The sequence below is a fragment of the Oncorhynchus gorbuscha genome, linkage group LG24 (assembly GCF_021184085.1).
Source record: "Oncorhynchus gorbuscha isolate QuinsamMale2020 ecotype Even-year linkage group LG24, OgorEven_v1.0, whole genome shotgun sequence".
NCBI classification, from domain to species: domain Eukaryota; kingdom Metazoa; phylum Chordata; class Actinopteri; order Salmoniformes; family Salmonidae; genus Oncorhynchus; species Oncorhynchus gorbuscha.
Window position 1 is genome coordinate 16,315,937 of NC_060196.1, and position 23,111 is coordinate 16,339,047.

General features: G+C 42.1%; 1 protein-coding gene across 2 annotated transcripts in view; it reads right to left on the reverse strand.

The window, feature by feature from the left end:
• The window catches only part of LOC124012112 (RING finger protein 24-like), a 52,443-nt gene extending 42,453 nt beyond the window's left edge, over positions 1-9,990 (reverse strand). Inside the window, exon 1 of one of the 2 annotated variants that reach the window (XM_046325548.1) lies at positions 9,552-9,990. The gene's annotated coding sequence lies outside the window, so the exon portion shown is untranslated. Of the gene's footprint in view, positions 1-975; positions 1,074-9,551 lie in introns of those variants that run through there. The other variant, XM_046325549.1, reaches the window with a different exon arrangement.
• Positions 9,991-23,111: the final 13,121 nt, after the last annotated feature.

The following is a 23,111-nucleotide window of genomic DNA, read 5'->3' on the forward strand; positions in this document are numbered from 1 at the left end:
TCTTCAGGAGCCTTCTTGAGCGTCTCAAATTAGGAGTGCTGATCTAGGACCAGGACCCTTTAGGGCTGGGAATTGCCAGGGACCTAAAGATACAATATTATCATGATACTTTGGTGCTAATGCGGTATGTATTGCGATTCAATACTGTGTTCTTATTGCGATTCGATGTTCCAAACTTTTTGCTCACCATGTGTCTGCTGCAGAGGGACAAGAGAGAGCCATGAGAAAACAAGCTTTGATTAGTCATGGAAATAAGTGCTGAAAACAAATTGGCTCCCTTGGAAAAAAGAAGTTGAGATAAAGTTAGAGAGAGAAAAAAAAATACTGCTTTCTGGTGCAGGTACAGCAAACTACCGCAAGCATGTTGCACTATTGGCAAAATGATACATCAAAAATAATATCCCAATATGAAACTATCACTAGGGCCAAGGACCAGCTCCTATTCATTAGAATGGAAGGCAAAACTGATCCTAGATCAGCACTCCTACTCTGAGATGCTTTTTGAATACGGGACCAGAACTGCATGGCAGACAGTCTAAGTTCCCTGCGTGTGAGCCGGGCAGCAGGATCAATCTTCTAACCCCTGACCCAGGGCAACGGTGTTGCTCCTGCGGCTAATTAATCCCCTTTACCCTGAGGGCTGATCTCGGGCTGTGCTGTGGGATCGGCCTCACGGACACAGACTTGGATTCAATGGCTTTAGAGGCAGATGGGCAAGAGACAGGCCAGTCTTGAGGCGGGACACTGGCTGCATGACCAACATTGGTCATGACTTTATTAGATTGTGTTCCACGAGACGCAAAAAAAAGGCATAGAACCCACCTTCATGACTGACATTGGTCGTAGCATTATGCCAATTATTAGCCACAACAGGCTTTCATATCTGTAGTTTTGTGAGAAACTGATAATGAAGAGATATAGAGCCATAGGGCCCATATTTTGTCTACTTCAAAAATGAAAATGTGTTTTTCATACCTTTCTGTATTTATTTCTCACACTCCCTGTGGCCAGCAGCCAAACACTTCTCTCCACCTCTCCCTCTCAGCTTTTCTCGCTCTTCTTCGGTGGGCTCAGACAGTAACACAAGCTGGTACAAACAAGCTGGGAACTGACACGCGCAGCTGTCGCATGTAGCCCTCCCCTCTTCCTCCTCCCCCCTCACATCCAGCACAAGGCCTACATTTTCAGGAATAAATTACTCTCTTCTTACCCATCTCTCTCTGTGTCATCTCATGAACATGGACCATTTTTAAACAGCCCTACTTTTTGGTGGAGGCCCCTGGTTTCGCACTTTACCCCCATTCACATGGTTTACACGTCCTGTCTGCATACACACACACATAATAATTGACTGACTATTGGGTGACTTGTTCAAAGCCAGGGGATCAAACTCTCCCGTGTTTCTAAATGGAGTTTAAACGGTCACCCAGGCCTTTCGTCTATAGTTGAACATGTTCTAACTTTTAGCCTGAACTTGGGCTACTTTTCATCCCAATTTGCCTACTATGTTAGTTCTTAGACATAGGCTTTCGTTTGGGGATATAAATTGACCAAATCATGTGGGTCAGATTCACTAAACACAACACAGTATGTAGATGTTTTGCTAATGGTCTACTTGCATTTCATTTCAATGAGATGATAGAAAGAAGAGCCCTGCCCAGTGTCGCTAAATAAATCCTGTGGTCATGTGACGAGTGAATGGGCAGACCTAGGCCTGACAACAACTTGGCAACGCTTGGCAAAGCCAAAGACAAATCCAACACAACACAACGACTCAATATCAATGCTTTTGTTGGCTGAACTTCTGCATATAGTATAGCATTAATGTGATCGGAAGAGTCGAGCGCCTACTATACAAATACAAAGAGTGAGACAAGAATGGATATAAAACATGGCATCAATATCAACATCTCTTAGAATAGTTGCACATGTGCACGCGCGCACACACCACCCAACCCGTGGGCTAAAGATACCTAATTGATTACCCGTGGTGGACAAATGGGACTGAATAGGACATGACACATTAATCAAGGTCAAATGAAGCAAAGCCCTGACTCAGCAGCACTCTCAAAGGCCTGACCGCCTTGTCCTTGAGCATCGTCCAGATGTTGGCTTACAGAGCAAGCCACTGCCTGGCACAAATGACAAGGAAAACGAGCCCTAAGAAAGCTAAAGTGGAAATGTATTAAATATTCACATTTTCAAACCATCAGTTAGGCTTAATCAGGATTAGGCTACAAGTCAACACTGAGGAAATTAGTGTTATTGATGCAGGCCTATAGACTAGGCCCTAATTGTGTTTGTGCTTGCCCACCAAGCGCCCTCCTTGCTACAATTCCATCACATAAATGACATTCCAACATGTCAAATAAGTTTAGGCTAGTACTTCCTGAAATACATTTGACATTTTAGTAATTTAGGGTTAAGTGCCCCGGCTCCGGGGCACATCAGATTTTTCACCTAGTCGGCTTTCGGTTACTGGCCCAAAGCTCTTAACCGCTAGACTACCTGCAGCCCTGACAAGACAGACCTATGACAAGAGACTGTCTCAGAACAGAAGTCATATCCTGAGGCACCATACTATTGCAAGTTCATTGGTCAATACTACCCAGCGCTAAGCCAAGCCAGGGGATGTGCGTGTGTCCGACTGCTATAAAAGGCCTATGAGATGACTGCCTCACATCTGTGGTTGCTTAACCGTTAAGTAAGCTCGGTTGCATCAAAAAAGGGAATCGTAAATCTGTGTGATGACAGAGGTGCATCATGTGTACGATGACAGTAACAGTGTTACCATTTAGCATCCTAAGCCGGTGCCCAACTTCCTTGTTTACGACTGGAGAATGGAGTTACCCAACAGAAGTAAAGGATGTTGTGTCTGTTGTTTCTACACTCTTGAAATTGGGTACAGTCAAGATTAGGGATGAGAATGAGTAACGTCAAGCTCGATTTTTAATCAGAGATTTATTTTATTTTATTATACTGTAAAACTATTAAGTGGAATGTGCTTCATGGCTGACCAAACAGGCACGTGAAAAGACAATGTTAACTTCCGTTGACTCTAGTGTTCCATTTGTACATTTGCGGGGCACAACAACAACAAAAAATAAACCAAGCCAAGAATCACACAGTGATGCAAATTATCACTGAGAATAAGTGTTCCAGACACGAGATGCACATCACTTCGCACCGGCAAATGTTCCATTTTATTATGTTATATTACATCATGGTTTGGGTGAGTCTTGACTGTGATAAGGGGCTCATTAAATAAACAAAACAAGGCTATGCCATTGCACAGCCATAGGCTTCTATGCAAGCGCCACTGCGGAGGTTACTGCCTTTGAAGATTGTGTTCCACGATATAATAACAATATAATATTACGGTTTCAAAAAAAGGTACACTTAAGTGGCACTTGCTTTTTATTAGCTGAATTATAGGCCAGTTTATTAGGCACACCACCCCGTTCACGAAAATGGATTACCCCTACAGACAGTGAGTCACGTGGGCGTGGCTTGCTATACAAAGCAGGCAGACAGGCATCCGGTTACTGTTCGACTGAACGTTAGAATGGACAAAACGAGTGACCTAAGCGACTTTGAGCGTGGTATGATAGTCAGTGCCTGGCACGCTGGGTCCAGTCTGTCACAAACGGCCGCCCTCCTGTGCTTTTCAGTCACGACAGTCTACTATTTATCGAGAATGCTGTGACAAACAAAAAAAAACATCCAGTCGGCGGTAGTCCTGTGGGTGAAAACAACTCGTTGAGGAGAGACGTCGAAGGAGAATGGCAAGAATCGTGCAAGCAGACATGCGGGCCGCAAACAGAGCGGCACCTCGGAATGCACAAATCGTCGATCCTTGTCACGGATTGGCTATTGCAGCAGACGACCACGCCGGGTCCCACTCCTATCAGCTAAAAACAAGAAGAGGCGGCTCCAGTGGGCACGTGATCACTGGTCAATTGAAGAGTAGAAAGACATTGCCTGGAATATGACGGCGTGTTCAGTTTACTTGAGTGGCCTGCGGAGTCCTCAGACCTCAACCCAATAAAGCGTCATTGGGATGAGATGGACCAGGCTGTTGGCAGCATTAATTTCCCGTCGTCCAATCTGCCATCGCGTCAGCATGGACCAACATCCCTGTGGAACATTTCCGACACTTCGTAGAATGGCCCGAAGAACTCAGGCTGTTCTGAAGGCAAAGGGGGGTCCGATCCAGTACTAGATTGGTTTACCTAATAAATTGTCAGCATACTGCACTGACTCTGATAAGTAGAGTTCGACCGATTATGATTTTTCAACGCCGATATCGATTATTGGAGGACCAAAAAAGCAGATACCGATTAATCAGCCAATTTTTTTTTTTACTTGTAATAATGACAATTACAACAATACTGAATTAACACTTATTTTAACTTAATATAATACATCAATAAAATCAATTTAGCCTCAAATAAATAATGAAACATGTTCAATTTGGTTTAAATAATGCAAAAAACAAAGTGTTGGAGAAGTGTGTGCCATGTAAAAAAGCTAACGTTTAAGTTCCTTGCTCAGAACATGAGAACATATGAAAGTTGGTGGTTCCTTTAAACATGAGACTTCAATATTCCAAGGTAAGAGGTTTTAGGTTGTAGTTATAGTATTTATAGAACTATTTAACGATATTAGCGCACACCCAGCTAACTAGCTAGCCATTTCACATTGGTTACACCAGTCATTAGGCTGATAGGCTTGAAGTCATAAACAGCGCTGTGCTTGTGAAGAGCTGCTGGCAAAACGCACGGAAGTGCTGTTTGAATGAATGATTACGGGTCTGCTGCTGCTCAGTCAGACTTCTCTATCAAATACGAGCCTTTGGTCATTAACATGGTCGAATCCGGAAACTATAATTTCGAAAACAAAACGTTTATTATTTCAGTGAAATACGGAACCGTACGGTATTTTATCTAACGAGTGGCATCCCTAAGTATAAATATTCTTGTTACATTGCACAACCTTCAATGTTATATCATAATTATATAAAATTCTGGCAAATTAGTTCGCAATGAGCCAGGCAGCCCAAACTGTTGCATATACCCTGACTCTGCGTGCAATGAACGCAAGAGAAATGACACAGTTTCACCTGGTTAATATTGCCTGCTAAACTGAATTAGTAGTTATAACTAGTGATTATGATTGATTGTTTTTTATAAGATAAGTTTAATGCTAGCTAGCAATTTACCTTGGCTTCTACTGCATTCGCGTAACAGGCAGGCTACTCGTGGAGTGCAATGGTTAGAGCGTTGGACGAGTTAACTGTACGGTTGCAAGATTGGATCCCCTGAGCTGACAAGTTGAAAATCTGTCATTCTGCCCCTGAACAAGGCAGTTAACCCACCATTCCTAGGCCGTCATTGTTAAATAAAAAGGTATAAAAAAAAAGTTATGAAAACTTAAAATCGGCCCTAATTAAAAATCGGCCATTCCGATTAATCGGTCGACCTCTACTGAGTCTTGTCTGACTCAAAAAAAATAATGGTGCAACACTAATAAATCTAATATTATTTCTCACATGTTGGATACGGTCGCTGTCCTCGGTTCTGAAACATAATCTTCAGTGCACCGTGGAATTGACGCCTTTCCCTATGTTGCCATGTGCATATAAGTTAACCAGCGGCAGCGGCAGCAGCAGAGACAAGGATACAGCCCTTGCCTTAGCCTAATTGTCTAAGAAAATTGAGGGAAGAAACCCCAATTTAATTAGGTATATAATCATCCATATATAGATCTACAGAAATAAGACAGACCTTGCTTCTGTTTCCTGTTTGAGTGTTTAATAGCCTACTGATTCCGTGAGCGCCAAGCCTCATGCAACAGCAAAATGTTGGTCAAAGCAATTTTGCTGTTTTTAATATTTGCTATGCTGTAATGAAGGCTTAACTTTTTTTTGTTAGAACAGACTGGTATTACTTATAACTGATTTAGTGTTGTTTACACTATTCCAAACAGGCAGAAAAATCATATTGTAATATAACAGCACCTGTTTGTCACACATAATAAGTACACAGCTCTTGTTCCTATACCCCCCTTTTTCTTGAGCTCCTTCTTATTGTTATTATTACAACTATTATCATCATAATAAGTCATGTCATCATTAGTAGGCTTTGTATAGTAGGCTTGTATAACCACCATCGAGCTGTAGGCCTAAGAAGGCGTCCTGTTTAGTCTTAATACCATAACTTACTTAGGCTTGTATTTCAATATATAGGCTTCAGTATCATTCATTCGTTCGTTCATGCCGTCACACAGAATACGAAACGTTCATGATTTGATATGCAATCAAGCATTTTCGTTTTCAAACCAAATAACAAAGGGTGCTTTGAATAATTAGCCTAAACAATAAATTAACCGCAATTCAAAAACGCATGCAACTGTTCTTAGTCTGCTGTAATAAAATGCTTTATACATTTGTTCCCTGTTAGAACAGACTCTCTGGTACACTAGAACAGACTCTCTGGTACACTAGAACAGACTCTCTGGTACACTAGAACAGACTCTCTGGTACACTAGAACAGACTCTCTGGTACACTAGAACAGACTCTCTGGTACACTAGAACAGACTCTCTGGTACACTAGAACAGACTCTCTGGTACACTAGAACAGACTCTCTGGTACACTAGAACAGACTCTCTGGTACACTAGAACAGACTCTCTGGTACACTAGAACAGACTCTCTGGTACACTAGAACAGACTCTCTGGTACACTAGAACAGACTCAAGTTTATTTTTCACGTCTTCCACATCCATTTTTGCCGTCAACCTTATTTGTGTTCGAAGTTTGTTATAACCAATTTATTGATGTGATTATGACAGGCAATAGGCCAGGCCTATTGGTTACAAGCATGCGATACTTACGTGCTTCACGTAAAGAGAGGGTTGAGGGAATAGGGGGATGTTTTAAGTAAAGAAATTAGGGACTTCGTTAACAGAACTTCTCAATCAGAAACTAGACGGCTGACATGATGTTGCAGCTTCAACACAGACAGCGCAATAAACGCTTGCTGTGCTGCAGTAGGGAGGAGAGCGAGAAAACACCCGCCTCTCACACAGGTACTCTGTCATTTTTGTTAACACAGTGTGACCGTTGGGCTCTTTCTTGAGTCATTTGTGTCTTAACCATTTAAATCAAACGGTGTGCTTAAAGTATCAAACAAGCTCAGTGCATATGTAGTTGAATTCATTCAAACACAAAGGGTGTGTGTCTATATATGGAAAAAAATAGGTTTAAACATTTCCACCAATCGATCGGTGGAAAGAATAGGACGACTCCCGGTCGACCAAGATTTTTTTGCTGTTGGGGATAGCCCAATCCTACCGTTTCTGGACAACACTGGGGTATGCGGTATTACCGGAAGTGCACACAAGTGCCACCATTCAATAAATAAATAAATAAATAAATAAATATATATATATATATATAAAACGGACCTCCCGACTGGCGCAACTTTCTAAGGCACTGCATCGCCGTGCTTGAGGTGTCACTACAGACTCAGGTTCAATCTTAGGCTGTGTCGCAGCTGGCCGCGACCCCTCCATGTCATTGCCAAAGATACTGGCCTTTTGGCAAGAAAATGGTGCTATCTGGTTTGCTTAATATAAGGAATTTGAAATTATTATCCTTTTACTTTTGATACTTGAGTATATTTAAAACCAAATACTTTTAGACTTACTCAAGTAGTATTTTACTGGGTGACTTTCACTTAAGAGTCATTTTCTATTAAGGTATCTTTACTTTTACTCAAGTATGACAATTGAGTACTTTTTCCACCACTGGACAGGAGTAAGGTATATATATATAAATATATATAATTTGGGCAATTTAATTACATTTACTTTAGGGAAAACCTAGCTTTCCCTAGCCTTATGGACTTTGCCTTCTAATGTGGCATAAACACAAGCAGTCATGACGTTTTCATCTGATTGTCGTTCACTCACAAAATCATTTCAGCATCCAAACCCCAACAGTTCACTGTGCACCCGCTATCTAATGCATGGAAAGAGACAAGTCCTAAGACACCTACGTGCAATGACATTCTGCAATTGTCATTAGGCCTACACTTGTAGCCTGAATTGATGCATCATCCGTCCACTGTTGTCCATGCGCGCCTCGGTCTCGGCCACTCATCTCTGCCTTGACAAAACTGGCAGCTTGAAGCCTGTCATCTACTGTACCACTCCATTGATTGACAGGTTTGGTAAATGGGGTACGCATTTGGGTGGCGTCACCTTCATAATGGCTTTAGAGTCCTTGGTCATGTTCATTGGGTGCAAAACAGAAGGAAACGGGAATGAAACAGGAGTTGTCCAATGAGAAACACAAATGAATTTTCCGTTGCAAAATGTTTTCAAACCTTTGTCCTTTCTGTGCCCTAATGAACATGACACCTTAGAAGCTCTTGGTACACTTGGGTTTACAGTGAAACTGTATGCCTAAGGACAAGGTATGGAAATTGCTGCGAGGGACTGAATCACAGAGAATACAGAGTTAAGATTTTAGTCTTCAGCTATTCAACTATCTGTGTGCACATGGCATGACATATGCTGAGCATCTTGAGTCAGAAGCCAGTGAGGTCTATAGCGGGTTTATAGCATCATATAGCCATAACAGTGTTATGTGGACCCCAGGAAGAGAGCAGATGCTGTATGTGCAGTAGCTAATGGCGAGCCTCGAACTTAACAGCAGTCTGTTCTGGGCAGGTAAGGGTTAATGCTTTACCTAAACCCTTTCTTCCCATCCACTGATGACACCAACCCTGTAATGATACGCAATTATGTGCAACTAATTAGCCTACGTCAATAGGGAAGAAAATTATTTCGCCATTGGTTATAGTGCTGTCTGGTGGTACTAGTTTGTTTATATAACGTTAGCACTACTATGCACATGCATGGCCAAAGCACAAAGCCAGCCAACAGCACTTCGAATAGGAGCAAGTCCAGAACATTCTATCGTGTGTGCAAACATAGTAACTTCACTTTCACGTTTTGCTGAACCAGTAGCCAATGCGTTTTAAAAGTTAAACTACATAGCAAATTCACAATTCGCAAATCAGTCTGATATGCAAACGATTGAACAAGCAGTTCATCCCGAGCAACTGATTTCCACAGCACGAGCTAGGCCTAACGAGTATTACACTTGCTTATCAACAGCGTCGATTTTATCGACGCATACAATATTGACAATCGTTTTACTATGTTATTATGAAAACATGATCCACTATTAGCCAACGAGAGGTAGGCTAAAGCCCAGCTGATGATAACGGGCCTAAATGCATTTTGCTTGTCCATCGTCAGCTGAAAACGGTAGCGCGGAGGGGGGGGGGGGCGTATTTGCAAAAATCGATGAAACAATGGTTTAGGTTGAACCCCTATAAATTTATACATCGGACAAAACAAGTAAACTAGCTCGATTTTCACAACGATATCCCAACTGCAACCACGCCTATTATACATACAAACCTGTATACCGACACGTTTGATGCTGCAAAGCAACACAAATATTAGAGGACACTTACCAATCGATACCGTCCTCGATATCTGCTCGTCTCTTCTTCACCAATACCAATGAGATAAATATCAGGCCAATAAAAACTCAAACTAAAAAAAACTGCACGTCAGATAACTAGTTACAGTAACGTTAGCTACACAACTGTCTTACAGCCCATGCAACGAGTCTTCATTCAACTCGCGATGTTGGTGGTCGACTATGGTCTGCTCGATATTGGCTTGCTGGCGAGCAATGTGGCAATATTTATCAACACTGTAACAGACATACAAAAACTGAGAAGCGGACATAACGATAAATGAAACCGATTAAAATCGCAACTACTGCTCCTCGGACGACTTTCTAAATTGATTCCCAGGTGTACACTATTCTCGTGGTCAATTTTGAACAGTTCTCCCAGCACGTAGTGCTCGTAGTCCCTCCTCCTAGCCCGTTTAACAGAGACAGAGTCGTGTAACAGTGTATACGCGGGGATGGCTGTGTTCTGGAAGGAAGGAGGGAGGGAGGCAGAAGAATTGATGCTTTGCTCACGTCGTTTGCTCTGTGTATTCCTAGCTGGCATAAAATATGGGAGAACTTCACATCTGCCTGGCTGGCGTCGGGATTTGACATTTTTGACATGATGATGAACAATAAAAAGCATCTCTCAAAGTGAATTATACTAGATCACGTGTCAAGTGTCACCTATATAAATCAATAGGATTAGTCCATTAAAACTAGACCAAAAGCAAACAACTATTTTTTTAAATCAAATCAAATGTTATTGGTCACGTACACATATTTTGCATGTTATCGCAGGTGCAGCAAAATCTTGCTTATGTTTCTAGCTTCAACAGTGCAGTAATACCTAACAATACACACAAATCCAAACAATTTAAATAATGAAATGCAGAAATACCAGATTGAACAATGTCAGAGTCCGGAATATATACATATGTTATAGAAATATTCATAGAAATATGTTCCTTCACCCATCTTAATCTCTTCTATTTATTGGCCAGTCTGAGATATGGCTTTTTCTTTGAAACTCTTCCTAGAAGGCCAGCATCCCGGAGTCACCTCTTCACTGTTGACGTTACGACTGGTGTTTTGTGGGTACTATTTAATGAAGCTGCCAGTTGAGGACTTGTGAAGCATCTGTTTCTCAAACTAGACACTCTAATGTACTTGTCCTCTTACTCAGTTGTGCACTGGGGCCTCCCACTCCTCTATTCTGGTTAGGGCCAGTTTGCGCTGTTCTGTGAAGGGAATAGTACACAGCGTTGTACGAGATCTTCAGTTTCTTGGCAATTTCTCTCATGGAATAGCCTTCATTTTTCAGAACAAGAATAAAATGATGAGTTTCAGCAGAATGTTATTTGTTTCTGTCCATTTTGAGCCTGTAATTGAACCCACAAATGCTGATGCTCCAGATACTCAACTAGTCAAAGATGTCCAGTTTTATTGCTTCTTTAATCAGAACAGTTTTCAGCTGTGCTAACATAATTGCAAAAGTTTTTGTAATGATCAATTAGCCTTTTAAAATGATAAACTTGGATTAGCTAACAGAACTTGCCTTTGGAACACAGGAGTGATGGTTGCTGATAATGGGCCTCCGTACGCCTATGTACAATTGACGTCAGAAGTTTATATACACTTTGGTTGGAGTCATTAACTTGTTTTTCAACCACTCCACACATTTCTTGTTAACAAACTATAGTTTTGGCAATTCGGTTGGTACATTTACTTTGTGCATTTCTCCAACAATTGTTTACAGACAGATTATTTCACTTATAATTCACTTATCACAATTCCAGTGGGTCAGAAGTTTACATACACTAAGTTGACTGTGCCTTTAAACAGCTTGGCAAATGATGTCATGGCTTTAGAAGCTTCTGTCAATTGGAGGTGTACCTGTTGATGTATTTCAAGGCCTACCTTCAAACTCAGTGCCTATTTGCTTGACATCATGGGAAAATATAAAGAAATCAGCCAAGACCTCAGAAAAAAAATTGTAGACCTCCACAAGTATGGTCATTCCTTGACAGCAATTTCCAAATGCCTGAAGGTACCACGTTCATCTGTACAAACAATAGTACGCAAGTATAAACACCATGGGACCACGCAGCCGTCATACCGCTCAAGAAGGAGATACGTTCTGTCTCCTAGAGATGAAAAGTGCAAATCAATCCCAGAACAACACAAAATGACCTAGTGAAGATGCTGGAGGAAACAGGTACAAATGTATCTATATCCACAGTAAAACGAGTCCTATATCGACATAACCTGAAAGACCACTCAGCAAGGAAGAAGCAACTGCTCCAAAACTGGCATAAAACTATGGTTTGAAACTCCACGTGGGTACGAAGATCACACTTTTTGGAGAAATGTCCTCTGGTCTGATGAAACAAATATTGAACTGTTTGGCCATAATGACCATTATGTTTGGAGGAAAAAGGGGGAGGCTTGCAAACTGAAGAACACCATGCCAACTGTGAAGCACGGGGGTGGCAGCCTCATGTTGTGGGGGTGCTTTGCTGCCGGAGGGACTGGTGCACTTCCCAAAATAAATGGCATCATGAGGAAGGAAAATGATGTGGATATATTGAAGCAACATCTCAAGACATCAGTTAAAACTTGGTCGCAAATGGGTCTTCCAAATGGACAATGATCCCAAGCATAATTCCAAAGTTGTGGCAAAATTCTTAAGGACAACAAAGTCAAGGTATTGGAGTGGCCATCACAAAGCTCTGTCAGGAGGAATGGGCCAAAATTCCCCCAGCTTATTGTGGGAAGATTGTGGAAGGCTACCCGAAACGTTTGACCCAAGTTAAAAAATGTAAATGAAGTGCTACCAAATTCTATTTGAGTGTATGTAAACTTCTGACCAACTTGGAATGTGATGAAAGAAATAAAAGCTGAAATAAATTCATCCTCTCTACTATTATTCTGACATTTCACATTCTTAAAATAAAGTGGTGATCCTAACTGACCTAAGACAGGGAATTTTTACTAGGATTATATGTCTGAAAAATATATATATATCTGAAAAACTGAGTTTAAATGTACTTGGCTAAGGTGAATGTAATCTTCCGACTTCAACTGTAGATATTCCATTTTAAAAAATATCAGCCGTTTCCAGCTACATTAGCCATTTACAACATTAACAATGTCTACACTGTATTTCTGATCAATTTGATGTTATTTTTTTCCCTAAATTTTCTATCAAAAACAAGGACATTGTCACGTACGTGTGGAGAGACGGACCAAGGTGCAGGGTATGTTGAGTTCCACATAATATTTATTAAAGTGAAACTTAGCAAAAACAATAAATCAATGAACTAACAACGAAATGTGAATATGTGGTGCACATGCACAAAACACTAAATAATATCCCACAAACACAGGTGGAAAAATGCTACCTAAATATGATCCCCAATTAGAGACAACGATTACCAGCTGCCTCTAATTGGGATTCATACAAATCACCAACATAGAAATAATAAACTAGAACCCCACATAGAAATAATAAACTAGAATACCCCCCAGTCACGCCCTGACCTACTACACAATAGAGAAACAAAGGCTCTCTATGGTCAGGGCATGACAGACATTTCTATGTGACCCCAACATTTTGAACGGTAGTGTATAGAGACAGTGCCTTTGGAAAGTATTCAGACCCATTGACTTTTTCTACATTTTTTACATTACAGCCTTATTCTAAAATGGATTAAATTGTATTTTTTTCCTCATCAATCTACACACAATACCCCATAATGGCAAAGTGAAAACAGGTTTATACAGATTCTTGCAAAAGTATTAAAAATAAAAAACTTAAATAGCTTATTTATATAAGTTTTCAGACCCTTTGCTATGAGACTCGAAATTGAGCTCAGTTGCATCCTCTTTCCATGGATCATCCTTGAGATGTTTCTATAACTTGATTGGAATCCACCTGTGGTAAATTCAATGAATCGGACATGATTTGGAAAGGCACACACCTGTCTATAAAAGGTCCCACAGTTGACAGTGCATGTCAGAGCAAAAACAAAGCCATGACGTCAAAGGAATTGTCCGTTGAGCTCCGAGACAGGATGGTGTCCAGGCACAGATTTGCGGAAGGGTACCAAAAATGTATGCAGCATTGAAGGTCCCCAAGAACACAGTGGCCTCCATCATTCTTACATGGTAGAAGTTTGGAACCACCAAGATTCCTCAAAGAACTTGTTGCTCGACCAAACTGAGCAATCGGGGAAGAAGGGCGTTGGTCAGGGAGGTGACCAAGAACCCGATGGTCAGTCTGACAGAGCTCCGGAGCTCCTCTGTGGAGATGGGAGAACCTTCCAGAAGGACAACCATCTCTGCAGCACTCCACCAATCAGGCTTTTATGGTAGAGTGGCCAGACAGAAACCACTCCTCAGTAAAAGCCACATGACAGCCCGCTTGGAGTTTGCCAAAATCCACTGAAGGAATTCTCAGACCATGAGAAACAAGATTCTCTGCTCTGGTGAAACTAAGATTGAACTCTTTGGCCTGAATGCCAACCGTCAGGTCTGGAGGAAAACTTGCACCATCGTGAGGATGTTTTTCAGTGGTAGGGACTGGAAGACTAGTCAGGATCGAGAGAAAAATGAACGGAGCAAAGTACAGAGAGATTCTTGATCCTGGTCACTCTGGAGCAGGTTCTCAGACTGGGGCGAAGTTTCACCTTCCAACAGGACAACAACCATAAGCACACAGCCAAGACAATGCAGGGGTGGCTTCGTCATCAAGTTTCTTAATGTCCTTGAGTGACCCAGCCAGAGCCGGGACTTGAACCCGATCGAACATCTCTGGAGAAACCTGAAAATAGCTGTGCCGTGACAGAGCTTGAGAGGATCTGCAGAGAAGAATGGAAGAAACATCCTAAATACAGGTGTGCCAAGCTTGTGGCGTCGTACTCAAGAACACTTGAGGTTGTAATTGATGCTAAAGGTGCTTCAACAAAGTACTAAGGAAAGTATTTATTTTAAACAAATTTGCACAAATTTCTAAAAACCTGTTTTTGCTTTATCATTATAGGGTATTGGATTTAGATTGATGAGGAAGTAAAACAAATTAATCCATTCTAAATTAAGGCTCAAAGGGAATACTGAATACTTTCCAAATGCACTGCATGTGTGTGTGTGTGTGTGTGTGTGTGTATGTATATATTAATATAATGGTGTGTGTAGACAGTATGAACAGTATATGAATAGAAAATGTGTGTATAGTAGTATATTTATAGGATGATCCTTGACTAGAATACAGTATATACATATGAAGTGGGTAAAACAGTATGTAAACATTATTAAAGTGACCAGTGTTCAATGACTATGTACATAGGGCAGCAGTCTCTAAGGTGCTGTGTAGAGTACAGGGTGATAGCCAGCTAGTAACAGTGACCAAGTATGACTCCAAACACCCAGAAAAGGCTACTCTCCTTGATGTTATCCTCACAAATAATCCTGATAGGTATCAGTCTGAGGCTTTCTGTAATGACCTTAGTGATCACTGTTTTACAGCCTGTGTTTGTAATGGCTGCTCAGTGAAACGACCTCTCCTGATTTGTCATAGATGCTTGCTACTAAAAAAAACGTTAATGAGTAAACATTCCTTCATGACCTGGCCTCTGTAAATTGGTATAGAATCAGCTTGATCCCCTCTGTCGAAGACGCCTGGACCTTCTTTTTTAATATTTTCAGTGGTATTGTTAACAAACACGCCCCCATAAAGAAAATAAGAACTAAAAATCGGTTCTTCCCCCTGGTTCGACCGTGATCTCGCAGAGTTACCCCACCTAAAGAATTCCATTTGGCGAAAGGCTCGGCACACGCATACTCAGGCTCTCGTTCAAGTAAATGAGAAATAAGTGCACTCAGGCTATCTGGAAGGCCAAAGTTAGTTACTTTAAGGAGCAGTTCTCTCTCTGTGGATCTAACCCCAACAAGTTATGGAACTGTCAGGACCCGGTTACGAACCCGGGTCTATGGTGTGAGAAACAGTCACGTAGCAAACGGAGCCACGAATAGTCGGCAGAACCCAGAAGATGAGGCAGACACAGCAGTACTTGAGACGGTGTTTTAATGAAGTAAAAGGAAAGTTCTTCAGGCAAAAATATAAATCCACAACGTCAAAAGTAATTCCAAGAGAACAAAGGTAATTCTCCAAGTCAAAAAGGTAAATCCACAAGGTGGTTGGTACAGCAGAAAAGCCTCAAAAGATAATCAAATATAAATAAACAAGAACAAAAACAGAGTACCACAAGCGAGTCCAACAGCATCACTTGGGCTGGGTGCCAACATTCAAACACAGAGCAAAGAACTGAGGTAAACTAAGGGTTTAAATACAATCAAGGGAAACGAGGCACAGGTGCAAAAAACAACTGGGAACAAGGGAAAACAAAAGGGTCAAAAACCAAAACCAGAACAACCCTGGCCAAATCCTGACAGGAACATGGTAAAAGACCTGGAGAATAAACCCTTCTCCTCACACCTCATGTTGATGATGTGGTTGTTACTGACAAGGAGCACATGGCTGACCTCTTTAGTCACTACTTTATTAAGTCAGGATTCCTATTTGACTCAGCCATGCCTCCTTGCCCGTCCAACATGTCCTCATCTCCCACACCTTCTCATGCGACTCCCTCTTTTTCCCCTGTCCCACTACAAAGTTTCTCCCTGCATGCAGTCACTGAGTCCGAGGTACTAAAGGAGCTCCTTAAACTTGACCCCCCAAAAAAACATCTCTGTCAGATGGTTTAGACCCTTTCTTCTTTAAACTTGCTGCCCCTATCATCGCCAAGCCTTTCTATTAGCTTTAAAAACCTGTCTCTCCTCTCTGGGGAGGTTGCCATTGCTTGGAAGGCAGCCACGGTGTGTCCTTTATTTAAAGGGGAGATCAAGCGGATCCTAATTGTTATAGGCCCATTTCTATTTATTCCTGTTTATCAAAAGTGTTGGAAAATAATCAATAATCAACTGACTGGCGTTCTTGATGTCTATAGTATTCTCTCAGGTATGCAATCTGGTTTCCGCTCAGGTTATGGATGTGTCACTGCAACCATAAAGGTCCTCAATGATGTTGTTTTTATTGACTTGGCCAACTTTTGATACGGTAGACCATTCCATTCTTGTGGGCTGGCTAAGGAGTATTGGTGTCTCTGAGGAGTCTTTGGCCTGGTTTGCTAACTACCTCTCTCAAAGAGTGCAGTGTATAAAGTCAGAACATCTGCTACCTCAGCCACTGCCTGTCACCAAGGGAGTACTCCAAGGTTCAATCCTAGGCACCACGCTCTTCTCAATTTACATCAACAACATAGCTCAGGCAGTAGGAAGCTCTCTCATCCATTTATATGCAGATGATACAGTCTTATACTCAGCTGGCCCCTCCCTGGATTTTGTGCTAAACGCTCTGCAACAAAGCTTTCTTAGTGTCCAACAAGCTTTCTCTGCCCTTAACCTTGTTCTGAACACCTCCAAAACAAAGGCCATGTGGTTTGGTAAGAAGAATGCTCCTCTCTCCACAGGTGTGATAACTACGTTTGAGGAGCTTGAGGTAGTAACCTCATACAAGTACTTGTGAGTATGGCTAGATGGTACAGTGTCCTTCTCAGCACATATCCAACCTACAGTCTAAGGTTAAATCTAGACATGGTATCCTCTATTGTAATCGCTCCTCTTTCACCCCAGCTGCCAAACTAAACCTGATTCAGGACCATTTTACCCATGCTAGATTACGGAGACGTAATTTATAGATCGGCAGGTAACGGTGCTCTCAAGCGGCTAGATGTTCTTTAACATTCAGCCATCAGATTTGCCACCAATGCTCTTTATAGGACACATCACTGCACTCTATACTCCTCTATAAACTGGTCATCCCTGTATACCCGTCGGAAGACCCACTGGTTGATGCTTATTTATAAAACCCACTCTGGCCTAACTCTGAGATATCTACTGCAGCCCTCATCCTCCAACATACAACACCCGTTCTGCCAGTCACATTCTGTTAAAGGTCCCCAAAGCACACACATCCCTGGGTCGCTCCTCTTTTCAGTTCACTGCAGATAGCGACTGGAACGAGCTGCAACAAACACTCAAACTGGACAGATTTATCTCCATCTCTTCATTCAACGACTCAATCATGGACACTCTGACTGACAGTTGTGGCCGCTTCGCGTGACGTATTGCACTCTCTATCGTCTTGCCCGTTGTGCTGTTGTGTTGCTGCCATGCTGTGTTGTCGTCTTAGGTCTCTCTTTATGTAGTGTTGTGGTGTCTCATGTCGCGATGTGTGTTTGGTCCTATATTTTAATTCCATTTTTTGTTTTAATCCCAGCCCAATGTCCTCGCAAGAGGCCTTTTGCCAGGCCGTCATTGTAAATAAGAATTTGTTCTTAACTGACTGGCCTAGTTAAATAAAGTTTTTTTATTTTTAAGAAAATTTGAAAAAGTCTATGTTTCGAGGCAGGGTACAGGGTGGATGCATGGTAGCAGGGTGAACAGGCCGTGGCTCGGGTGGCTGCCGTCCTTGAGGATCTTCTTGGCCTTCCTGTGACACCAGGTGATGTAGATGTCCTAGAGGGCAGGCAGTGTTCCCCTGGTGAGGTACTGCGCTGACGGCACCAGCACCACCATCTGGAGAGCCCTGCGGCTGGTTGCGGACGGTGCAATTGCCGTACCAGACGGTGATACAGCCCGACAGGATGCTCTCAATTGTGAATTTGTAGAATTTTGTGAGAGTCTTATTTTTGTTGACCATCTTATCTCATCTCATCTTACCTCATCGTTAAAGGGATGATGTCATTGAATTTCCCACTAGCTTCCATAGTGAGGAATCTTCCCAGACTATAATAAGAGGATTTGAATGAGTTACCAACGGATACAGGAAGCAGCCATCACCACCCTATCACAAGCCTGTATCCCTCATTTCCCTTATCCTGTGAGAGGCGTCAAGGAGCGCGCCCGTTCCAGACGAACACCACGGCGTTTGCATGCCAACGAGGCGCCCGTGACAGGGACACATTGTGAGACGGAGCACGGCAGGCTGGGAGTGGGCGTGCGATGTGACCACCCTGAATGGACAGCGGGGGGTTGGTCAGGAGGGAAGGATGGCAGTGTCCACAAAGGCCCATTGAGTGTGGCACACTGGGTGCTAGACTGGCACCAGTACCCCAGCCACCCTGACATACCCGGCATGAGTGGGGTGGGTGAGGAGGAAGCCTGCTGCCTGGTACAGGCTGAATAGAATGATTCTTCCAGCTAGAATAGGAGAGCATTTTGCACTTCATCATTCCATGCTAATGTTAGCTATTATGTCCCGTTTTGTACACAGAAGTGTATTATCGACATCTACTCAGAGCGTTCTGCCCATATGGCCTTTATGGGAGAAGATTGCTCATACAAGGTCCAAACCTTATAAAATGTCAATAAAACAATAAAACAGACTATATCAGTGTTTTACTCCCCAAAATGTAGAGAGGTGGAAAAGACATTTGGCTCATTTATGAGGCACGACACACGTACACACACACAGAGAGGAAGGACAGGTTTGTTCTAGATAAACACGCATATCTAGTAATGTTCACATGATACTCATTCCTAGGACTACTTGACCATGAAGTACACACAGAGACGAGTATAGGAGGAGTCAACAACATTATCTGGGTATGAGTCATCAGAACATTACCTTTTAAAAGTGAGATTTTCACTTTACAGGTACTTTGAGACAGAATGTGTGACAACGCTCACTGGGTTGATTGAAGTGTACAAAGCAAGGTGCACTAGATTCCAAGTAAGTAAGTCGTTCTATACAGGTTTGTTTTGAGTAAAGTACTGATCACCATTGGGTTGGAACAAATATGGTTTGTCTCCAAAGGATAAATTGGAAAGAAAAAAAAGAAGAAAAAAACACTTCAAAAACCCTGCCTCAAAAATGCTTGCTATTTGCTCCTGAGAAGGATGAGCTGGCCAATCAGTGGCCTACTCACGTTAATATGTTTTATGATTGGAACACGCCCACATCAATCTGCTGTTGGGTTACGCCCACACCATGTCAACTGCAGACAAGCTGCTTTTTTTCCCATGTTTTCGAAGCAAAACTATTTCACTTACCGAACATTAGGAACACCTTAATATTGAACTGCACTTGCACCCCCCCCCCCGTTTGCCCTCAGAACAGCCTCAATTCGTCAGGGCAGGGACTCTACCAGGTGTCGAAAGCGTTCCACAGGGATGCTGGCTCATGTTGACTCCAATGCTTCCCACAGTTGTGTCAAGTTGGCTGGATGTTCTTTGGGTGGTGGACCATTCTTGGCACACAGGAAACTGTTGAGCGTGAAAACACAGAAGCGTTGCAATTCTTGACACAGGCACCTACTACCATACCCCGTTCAAAGACACTTCAATCTTTTGTCTTGCCCATTCACCCTCTAAATGGCACACATACACCATCCATGTCTCACTTATGCCAAGGCTTAAAAATCCTTCTTCAACCTGTCTCCTCCCCTTCATCTACACTGATTGAAGTGGATTTAACAAGTGACATCAATATGGGATCATACCTTTCACCTGGATTCACCTGGTCAGTCTATGTCATGGAAAGAGCAGATGTTCCTAATGTTTTGTATTCTCAGTGCAACTCCCTATTGGCTCGGACGATCAATTAGATGACGAAGTTTAGTCGACATTGCTCTGTATCACATTCACAGCCAGGCTACAGAACGCTACAGAACACAGTCTAGAGAACACAGTCTAGAGAACACAGTCTAGAGAACAGAACACACATAACTAACGGATTTCACAATGAACGTCAAATGACTTGTAGCCTATGAGCAAAAGACGTTGACAATCATTATTTTTAGTTGAAAAGATGCTGAAAATGAAAATGAATATCGTGCTCCCTGAGTAGGCTACTTGGTATCTCCAAGACAGTCTTTGTTATTCCTCGAGGGTTAGTGTGCAATTTCGGGGGCAGTAATACATAAGGTGAGGGTTAGGGTCAGGTCATAGGTTAGGTTTAAATGATATAAAGTCAATCTCAATGTGACTTGGATTTAAAGGAATGGCGCAGAGACTGGTGCAACAAATATGGTGGAAGGAAACTCTCTCTCACCCATGTTTACACCTGCTTTTTAACATGTAAGAAAATTCAAGTTAGCTAATTAGCATTTTTCCCCCTTTTAGCTTGTGATAGCTTGGGGTTGTGATGCACAAGCAAATTATTATGAATTATTTTGTTTTAGTGGACTCAAAAGTTTTTTCATGATTAGTTTTAGTGTTAGATAACTATAATAACCTCGTACATGTTTTGTTCCAGCTCAGCACAATCTCATCTGATCTAACTAAACATGCATATACATCAGCCCTCCAGAGAGTCAAAGGTCACAGAATACCCAACTTCTGCTATGGAGCTGACAATGATTCATATCACATATTTAGAAACCAACATACCTCTGAATTTCACGAGTGTAAGACTCTAAGCCATAAAATGTATTTTATATGAATATATACTTATTTTTTTATTAAGTTCAGAGGCAACTCAAATATCAGTCATTCTATGTCTGTTTTTTCTCTCTGTTTACTTACTTTGCTGTCCCCTTGGTGCTCTTTTGGAATGTGTGCTCAATCGTTGCCTTCTAGAGAAGCATTTATTGTCTCGTTTAGGGAACTTTACCGCCAACTTTTACAACGCATTCCATCAAATACATGTGTGGATATTTAGTGTTGAGTTATGTTTCGGCAGTCTGCCCCTTGTCTTGAGAGGCAGCGAAAGAGTTGACTCGTGAGCTGTTCCCACAATATATGAATATCTACTGCCCTCTACTGTTGAAAACCGTGCCTCACAGGTCAGGTGGCAATGGAATGGTAATTCCTGTAATGTGGCATAAGTTATACAGTAGTATACTCTGCTCAGCATTTTCAAAAATAATTGGGAATACAAAAACAAACTCACAACAACACACTCACAACAGAAAGACGATATAGCAAAGCACATGTGAGGAGAAATAGGATTCGCAGCTATAGTATTATACAGCTCATTTATGTACGCACGATTCAAATATGAATGCATCTCTCGTTCTGCTTCCTGTAAATTGCAAAAGATGAAAGGGATGTATTTTCTAAGGGACAGTAGTCAGCCTGTCGGCCTGTCATGTGCATACCAGCTCCTCATTGTCCTTCGCTCTGAAAGGGACAGGGTCGCAGTGTTACGTAACCTATGCCCCCCATGGGGCAGCTTGCACACCAGTACAGTGTACAGACCTTTCAATGGGCAGGTGCTCAAAATGTTTTTTTTTAAATATCTTTTAATTTTTTTTTTTACATAGAATAGGTCTATTTATTTCTGCAACAACACACTCACCCAGCATCACAAATGGTAAGCAAGCTAGTCACAGTGCCTCCTAAAGACATGATTTACATCGGGGAAATAGGGTAGGCTATCAGCTCATCTGCTGCACGCGCTCAGTCAACCAGGAGGAAAGCTGCAGCGCTCTCACCAGGGACAAGAAAGGACTGTTTACTGGGGTAGCGGTAAATGTGAAAGCTGACCAACTAAAGGAAAAGATTCCCGGTGTTTGTGACGCTCGTCGTTTGGTGCCACGCAGACGGGGGGCGTGAGTGGAGAAACATTGTCTGTTCTTTTGAGTTTTGATGTTGAGCCTTTGCTCGACAAAAGTGACGTTAGGATATATAAGTTATCCGGTGCGAGCGTTTGTGCCCAACACATTACGTTGTTACAGGTGTCAAGCTCATGGGCATGTGGCAGCAGTGTGTGGGAGGGAGGTTCCTAGGTGTGAGAAGTGGGCGGAAGGTCGTGAGACAAAGGAATGTGTAGCATTGGGGAAAGTAGTGGTATGTGTTAATTGTAGGGGTGCCCATGGGGCAGGGGATCAGAAATGTCCCGTGCGAGAGAGGCAGGTTGAGGTTTCCAGGGTTAGAGTAGTGCAGAAGTTGTCATATGCCGAGGCAGTGAAGAAAGTAGCGGAAGATGGGACCTACTAAACTTTTGACTAAATGTAATACACTATACATGTTGTTCTAGAGTTTGGGACAATAAGGTTCAATCTTTCAGAAATGTTTATCTTCTATTCTTTTAACTTAACAACATGAATTGGGGAATTTAGAGTACTATATTGGTAGAGAACATTGAACAGAACAAGACTATGTCAATATCATTTGGACAAAAATGCAGATAGAACCTTATAGTCTCAAACTCTAGATTTGTCCAAATACTTATGGCACCTTCAAATGGGGACTATAGTAGATACATAATAGTGCCTTCATTTCTAAATGGTAAAACAGATATGAAAATACCCTTGTGCTGGGGACAATTAAAAGGCCAGAGGAAACCCCGTAAACCTGGCAACCGTGTCAGCATGCACTGCACCTGGACTCGAACCCAGAATCTCCGGTCACAAAGCTAGCACTGCGATGCAGTGTCTTAGACCACTGCGACACTCGGGAGGCGTGATTTCAAACCTAACCATAAATTAAGACCAAAAAGCACATTTTTTGTTTTCATTAATTTGTACAATAATGATAACCAATTTTTACTGTGCAGCTGGCCCAGCTA